This window comes from Phyllostomus discolor, chromosome X (genome assembly GCF_004126475.2).
Source record: "Phyllostomus discolor isolate MPI-MPIP mPhyDis1 chromosome X, mPhyDis1.pri.v3, whole genome shotgun sequence".
Taxonomy (NCBI): Eukaryota; Metazoa; Chordata; class Mammalia; order Chiroptera; family Phyllostomidae; genus Phyllostomus; species Phyllostomus discolor.
The window spans coordinates 43,067,727-43,076,508 of record NC_050198.1 but is presented as its reverse complement, the minus strand read 5'-3'; positions in this window follow the sequence as shown (position 1 = coordinate 43,076,508).

Here is an 8,782-nt window from a genome sequence, read left to right as displayed (position 1 = left end):
TCTTAGTACATACATAACATGCTTTTGCTTCAATTGATGAACACACTTTTCATTTAAATGCCTGCCAAATAACAATGCAATTGTATCCAGAGAACAGACCTCAAAACTCAGCTGAGATGCCATAATCACCTTTTAACTCAAATTATGGAAACTTGCTTTGGATCATGATTCCATGGCAGTTAAACCAAAACAGGTGGCTGATATTGAACAGGAGATCAATTGCATTTTCTAGCTCAGGGAATCAGTGTATTTACTTCCCACCCCCACAAAGGTGTTTAAGCAATAAAATATTTCACAATACCAATTGGCAAGCAGGGGAGGGGGACATTAAATCCCAGTTAGGTTCAGTGTGGGACTTCATACAGGCACTACAACTCACATAGACAAATTCAGGCTGCCATGTCCAGAGGATCGGCAATGTCTTATATATATGGGCAATTCAGAAAGTGTGATTCAGCTTGATAAAAAAATAATCTCCTACTCTCCACTTGCTGTGTTATTAAGGAAAACACTGACTTAAATACCTGTGTGATTAAAGGCTTAGAGGTCTTACCTCAGGTTATCTGCACAAATGCTAATAAAATCACCTAAAAAATGAAAAAATATCAGAAAATCAAGTGACTGACAATTGACATTGTCAAATTGTTTTAATGGTTTCCTCTCCCCTGTATCTTTTGAACTGAGGAGAAAAGGTAAATTGGCCAGAAGTGTGTGCTCCTGCATCACTTACTCTTTCTCATCTGAATATACACCTGAGCTATGGAAGATGTTGACAAGGATACTCCTAGAGGTCTGGTATTCTTTTTTTTTTTTTTTTTACTTTTTAAAATATTTTATTTTAATTGTTGTTCAAGTACAGTTTTCTGTCTTTTGAACCCATCCCAGGCTACCCACCCAGTGCTGCCCACCCCCCTCCTATTTCCGCCCCCTTAGTTTTTGTCTATGTGTTCTTTATACTTGTTCCTGTAAACTCTTCTCCTTTTCCCCTGAAATTCCTCCCCCTCTCCCCTGTGGACACTGTCAGTCTGTTCTCTATTTCAGTGTCTTTGGTTATATTTTGCTTCTTTGTTTGCTTTTTTGTTTAGGTATTCTATTTTATTTTATTTTTATTTATATTTTTTTAATGTTCAAGTATAACTTGAAAGAAATGTCTCCATTTCCTTCCTACTACTTCCCCTCACTCCACCCATTCCTACCTCCCCCTCCCTCAATCTTGCACCCCTTTGGCTTTGTTCATGTTTCCTTTATACATGTTCTTGATGACCCTTCCCCTTCTCCCCTTTTATTTTCCCCCTGCTTCTCCCCTCTGATTACTGCCAGTTTGTTCTTTATTTCAATGTCTCTGGTTATATTTTGCTTGCTTGTTTGTTTTGTGGATTAGGTTCCACTTATAGGTGAGGACATATGGTATTTGTCTTTCACTGCTTGGCTTCTTTCACCTAGCATAATACTCTCCAGATCCATCCATGATGTCGCAAAGGGCAGGAGCTCCTTCTTTCTTTATGCTGAGTAGTATCACATTGTGTAAATGCACCACAGTTTTTTAATCCATTCATTTACTGGTGGACACTTAGTTTGCTTCCAACACTTGGCTATTGTAAATTATGCTGCTATGAACATTGGGGTGCATAGGTTCTTTTAAATTGGTGTTTCAGAATTCTTTTTCAATATTCTTTACTGTTGTTCAAGTGCAGTTGTATCCATTTTCATGTCACCACACCCCACATACCACTGATCCCCACCTCCCACCCTCAAATCTATCCTCTTTGGCTATGTCCATGTGCCCTTTAAACATGTTCCTTATTGGCTCTTCCCCTATTATGCCCCATAATCTCTTTTTCCCATCCTCTCTGGTTACTGTCAGTTTTTCTTTTTCAGTATCTCTGGTTGTATTACCGTTGCTTGTTTAATCCCAGCAGTGTAATTGCCAGGTCAAAAGGTAGTTCCATTTTTATTTTTCTGAAGAACCTCCATACTGTTTTCCATAGTGGCTGCACCAGTCTGTATTCCCACCAACAGTGCACTAGGGCTCCCTTTTCTCCACAACCTCAACAGCACTTATTGTTTGTTGGCTTGTTTATAATGGTCATTCTGAACAGTGTGAAGTGCCATCTCATTGTGGTTTTAATTGTCATCTCTCTGATGGCTAGTGATGCTGAGCATCGTTTCATATGTCTCTGGGCACTCTGCGTGTCCTCCTTGGAGAAGTGTCTGTTCAAATCCTTTGCCCATTTTTTAATTGGGTTTAAGGTCTGGTATTTTACACAAGCTGGCTCTCCTATTCACCCAAACCTTATTACAACACTTATTATCTCCTGTGTACATCATTAAGTAAATTAAAGCCAAAAGGCATGTATTTTACCTCAACTATCTGCCCTCTAAACTCTCTACCCATCTACTAGAATACACTCTAGGCCGATTCTTTAGTAGAGTTTTATGTATGTATGTATGTATGTATGTATGTATGTATTTGTTTATTTGAGAGGAGAAAGGAGGGAGAAAGAGAGGGAGAAAAACATAAGTGTGTGGTTGCCTCTCATGCACTACTCACTAGGGACCTAGCCTGCAATCCAAGCATGTGTTCTGACTGGGAATCAAACCCATGACCCCTTGGTTCACAGCCCACACTCAATCCACTGAGCTACACCAGCCAGGGCTATAAGTCCATTCTTAATTCTGTCCTCATTAGTGTGTAACCTTTGGAAAGTCATTTTACCTCTTTGAAACTCAGTTTTCTCATCTGTAAGTAGGAGCAATTTGAATATGCATGGCAGTAAGCTAGCACTATAGGAAATGAAAGCAAGGATGATGATGGAAATGTGATAACAATGACTCTGCTGAATTTCCTGAGGGAAGGAGAAAGAATATACAGGTAAGATTAGGGAGTAAGCTGCTTTTGTGAATCTCTGCTTACAGCTTTGCCCAACTCTTATCCCTCTATTTTATCTCACTGCACTGAGTTGAGAGTTTGGAAGGGAAGCAGGAAGTGAGGGTATAGTAATTCTCAAGGACACACAACTGAGAATAGTTCTAAGAGATGCCAAATTGCATTTCATACTCCTTCCTCTCTTCTGGGAGAATGGATCACAGTGTGGTATAAGTGGAACCTTTCAGTAGAAGAAAGAGAGACTTTGGGTCCATGAAGTCATTTTCCTTTGGGGTAGATTATATTGAGTGGTGCAATGTAAAAAGAAGAAAATTCTGGAGCTGGAGGTGACTTCTGGATGGAGAGTTGTCTTACTGGGCTGCAGAGCAATATCTGGGTCATACCACATGGTCAATTTATAGTTGTGCTAACATCACCATTCATTTCTCTTCCTCTGGGAAGATGAAGAAGCATGCCAGTTTCATTCTGTGCAAGAATCTATCTTTTCTTTAATGTAGTCTCTTCAAGTGCAGTCTGTCAGAAGTTTGCCAGATTATGAAACCCAGAAAGGAAAAGGAAAATCAACCAGACACATAGCCATCAATACAATAATTCAAACATGCAAGTAAAACATGTCTTACAAAACAGTAGCATTTCGCTACCCCCTAGATTCCTTTAATTCTACTAGAGACAGGAAAATCATGGGTTGTGAAATCAGAAGGATGTAGTTCAAAATCCTAGTTCCTTATGTACTACTCAGTTTACTTCTCAAAGCCTTGGTTGTCTCACCTCTAAATGGGGGTGAGAATTGTAAGTGTCCTAGACATATTTGAACATATGAAACACAGTTATAATTGCTTTTGTGCATTTTAGCAAAATTTTAATTTTAGAGCAGTTTAAGATTTATAAAATTTTGTAAAGAGAGTACAAAGAGCTTTTGTGTATTCCACACCAATTTTTTTCTACTCTTCACATCTTATATTAGTATAAGACATTTGTCAAAACTAAAATATTAGTATTGGTACATTACTTTGTATTTTGAGCATACCCTTACTTTTTGTCACTACAAGATTCTCCAGGTGATCTTGAATATTTCTTCCCCCAGCTCTGGAATCTGCTGTAGGGGACTGGTTTGTTTTTGTCTGGAAAATGTGACTCAACTCTGTATGGAAAACCTACAGAAACGAAGTGGTGGGCAGAAGCCAGACCTTCAAACCGAGTTTTCCCATGGGAATCAGGCCTAGAAAATGCATACAGACTGTTATGGCTTGCTCTTGATAAAACTCCATCATCCTGGCCTAAAACAGCAGATGTGTATTGTCTGTCTTCAAGGTAATTTCCAAAGCCTGTATGAATTCTCCCAAGGACAGAGCTAATCAGCTTGCTGCCATTTCCACCCCCCCCCCCCCCCCACGTTATTGTCCATGTGTCCTTTATACTTGTTCCTGCAAACCCTTTTCCCCTGAAATTTCCTTCCCTCTGGTTATCAATTTCTTTAGATTTACTTTGATTTCTTTTTCAGTGTTTTGAAGCTACTGCATAGAGATCTTATATGTATTTTGCTAAGTTAATGCCATAGTATTTCATTTTTGTGCTTTTGTAAGTGGTGATTTTTAGAATTCAAACTGTCATTGTTCATTACTGGTATATAGGAAAATATCTTGTGTACATTGATTTGTGTCTTGCAATCTTACTATATTTATTGATAAGTTCCTGTAGTATTTTGTAATTTGATGCAGACCCCGGCTCATGAGGTCTGCGACATTGTGGATGGGGGAGAGATATTCACACGGACTACTGAGTCCTGTGGAGAAAAAGGGCAGGTGGCTTCACTCTCAAGGGGAGCCAAAGCCACCACCTCTGCCATGACAGGCCTTTATTTCTTTTTCTGGTCACATTACATGATAGTCCTCATTTACTGTGCACAGGTTGGCTGTAGGTGGTTACCTTTTACAGAAAACAAAGGATCCGATGCCGTTGGTCACATCACAGAAGAGGGATATTTGCCAATGAAAAGGGAAAAGTAGTTGAACTGGTTACACTCTGTACTGGGGAGTTTTAGCATGGATTTTAGGCAATTACAGTAAGCACTTGCTGTCTCAATTCAGGATGAGGAAGTTTTAGGAAAAGCAAGTTTCAATGCAGACCAGGTACATAGCAGGCCTGATTCCCCATGGGAGAACCTATCCATGGGCATGAGTCCTGTGCATCTCCAAGTGGGAGCTGGGCCCACACCATGCAGAACAGTCTCCTACAATAATTTATTTGTAATTTTCTACACACATAGTCATGTATATTTGAATAAGGATACTATTCATTATTCCTTTCCAATCTCTACATATTTTATTCCTTTTTCTTAATTTATTGCACTAGCTAGGACTTGCAGTACAATGTTGAGAAGGAGTGGTGAGACAGGACATCATTGCTTTCCCATATCTTAGGTGGAAAGCATTCAGTCTCTCTCCATTAAGTACAGTGTTAGCTGTAGGTTTTCCATATATACCCTTTATCAGAATAAGGAAGTTCCATTATTTTCTTAGTTTTTTGAGAAATTTTTTATGGAAGGGTGTAGAACTGTTATATGCATTGTCTGCATCTACTGATATAGTCATATTTTTCCTATTCAATCAGTTAATATGATGAATTACATGATTTATTTTTTACTTTTATTTATTATATTTAATCTTTATTGTATTTTTCATTACCCTTTAGTCCCCTTAATCCCTGCTCTCCCTATCAATCACCACACTGCTGTACACATCCATGAGTCCTTTTTCCTTTTTGTGCTGAAAAAGCCATACATTCCAAGAATGAACTCCAGTTGGTTATAATACATTTTTTTATATATTGCTGGATTCAATTTGCTAATATTTTGGAGACAATTTTTACATCTGTGTTCATGAGAAACAGTGGTATGTAGTTTTCTTTTCCTGAAATGTCTTTGTCTAATTTTAGGATTAAGGCAATGCCAGCCTTATAAGATGAGTTGTGAAGTGTTCTTCTTTTTCTATTTTCAGAAAGAGATGGTGTCAAGTTGTTATTACCTCTTTCTTAAGTTTTTGGTAGAATTCATGAAGAAAACAATCTGGCCTAGTTATTTTATATTTGGGGAGATTTTTAACTACTAATTAAATCTTTTATTTATTTTATTTTTAGGCAGAAAGAGAGAGAGGGAAAATGAGAGAGAGAAAGAGAGAAACATCAATGTGTCAGTGCTTCTTGTATGCCCCTACTGGGGACCTGGGCCATGACCCAGGCATGTGCCCTGACCAGGAATAAAAACAGCGACCTCTTGCTTCATAGGCTGGTGCTCAATCCACTGAGCAACACCAGCTAGGCTAGATCAATATATTTTCATGTTTCTCTTGATACCTCTTCTCTGACCCATAATAGTACTTAGAAATGCATAGTTTAATTTCCAAATATGACAATTTTCTAGGTCTTTTTTGTTGGGAACCACCCTGCATGGTTTCAGAAGCTGTAATCCCCCATGGTTAAGGCTGAGTAAGAGACCTTGGGACCATAAGTCACTAAGGAGACAAAACTTATCTCCCTGGCAGGGGTGCTGCCTTTACCCCCTTTACTTCACCCTGCTTGGCCCTAGGCACATGACTGGCTAGCCAATGACAGGTGAGATTCCTCAGAAGAGGGATGACTTAAGACAGACATGGTCATGAAGGGGCCCTCAGGGAAGGACTTGGGGGGGCTATAGAAAAAGGGGATGATGGACCCTGGCCCCTTGGCTTTGACATAGCCTGAGTCCTCATTCTGTCTGCTAGAAGTTTCCTAGTCTCTTGGCTCCCTTACTTACCCTGCCTGACTTAAGCCTAAAACAATGCCAGAGGTGGGTGCAGCACTGTGCTAAAAAGGGCGGGTCGCCTGTGGTCATCAGGCCTAAGAAAGAATGCATAAAATCCTGTGAAACCTGCTTTGTTAAGAATGTCCTCAATTTTCTAAGGGTCCAAGCATGAAATGAGTTTGTTTCCCAAAGTTTTATGGCCCTTTAGCTAAGTGGCCCTGACACAGAATAAGCCCTCACAGTTCTTTGAATGTTATCTATTGTTTGATTATTACTGACTGAAAATGATGAATGAAGACCTTCCTTGAGGTGATGCTCCCAGAAAAGCAATAAAAGCTTGTCCAGGCAAGGGTCAGGGTGCTCTCTCACTCAGAGAGTGGCCATGCCATCCCTTTTCTCCACAGGACTTCTGCAATCTGTGTGAATTTGTTCATCATATCCACAACATATGGACCCTGCTGGATGGAGTCTGAATCACTTTTTGTTATTGATATCTAGTTTTGTAATTTAGTTTGTATGATTTCTATCCCTTTAGATTTGTTAAGATGTGTTTTATCTCATAGAATGTGGTCTCTCTTGGTGAATGCTTCATTTGAACCTCAGAAGAATGTATATTCCATTGTTCTTGGATTAATTATGTCACTTAGACCAACTTGATTGATAGTGCAAGCGTATTCAAGGCATCTATATATTTATTGACTTTCTGCTTGCTGGATCTATCAATTAATGACACAAGGGAGTTGAAATCTCCAACTGCAATGGTGAACTATTTTTCTTTTCAGTTCTATCAGATTTTGCCTCATGTACTTTGGTGCTCTGTAGTTAGGTGCATAAATGTTCAGTATTGTGATGACTTTGTAAGTGTGAATTATTTATCATTATGTAACATTCCTCTATCTCTGTTAATTTTCTTTATCCTGAGAATGCTTTGTCTGAAATTAATGTAATTACTCCAGATTTTTTTCTCTTTTTTAAAGATTTATTTAGTTAGTTAGTTTTAGAGAGGGAAGGGAGGGAGAAAGAGACAAAGAAACATCAATGTGCGGTTGCTTGGGGCCATGGCCTGCAACCCAGGCATGTACCCTGAGTGGGAATAGAACCTGCAACACTTTGGTTCGCAGCCTGCGCTCAATTCACTGAGCTACACCAGCCAGGTACTCCAGATTTTTTTTATTAGTGTTGGCATAATGCAATTTTACCCAACTTTACTTGTAACTAATAGGAATCTTCATAATTAAAGTGGGTATTTTTAAAGATTTTATTTATTAATTTATAGAGGGGGAGAAGGGAGAGTGAAAGAGAGGGAGAGAAACATCATTGTGTGGTTGACTCTTGTGTAACCCCTAAAAAGAACCTGACCTGCAACCCAGGCATGTGCCTTGACTAAGAATTGAACCAGTGATCCTTTGGTTCACAGGCTGCCACTCAATCCACTGAGTCACACCAGCCAGAATTAAAGTGTTTTGTTTTGTTTTGGTTTTTTTTTTTTGTATAAAACATATACTCTGGTCTTGTTGCCATTCTGACAATGTCTGCCTTTGACTGGTATATTTAGACAACTTACATTAGAATGATTATTGATCTACCATCTTTGTAACTGTTTTCTCTTCATTTCTTTCAAATTTCCCCCTCTCTGTGATCTCCAATTTTAATTGAGCATTTTATATTATTCAATTTATACCCTTTCTTGATATGAAATTTATACTTAATTTGTAAACATTTAGACTGCACTGTGGTTTACAGTATACACTTTTAAGTAATATATGTCTACTCTCAAATAACCCTATACCAGTTCACATGGAATGCAGGTAACTTAGGATGTTCTCATTTACACAATTCTGTGTCTTGTGACATTGCAGTTAATCATTTAATTTATTAATTTGCTATAAACACTCAATACAATGTCACTATTATTGCTTTAATTAAGCATTTATCCTTTACTAATAAAGAATAAGAAAAAATAGATAACCACAGACAGACAGAAGAATCAGCTTCAACACAACCTGTCTGGTAAGGAGGGCGGTGGAGACTCAAGAGAGTTGACTGGGTGCCCACAGGTGGCAATGCCTGAGGAATAATTAAGTGGTCAGTTGGATACCCCTGAGAAGAAAGGGGTC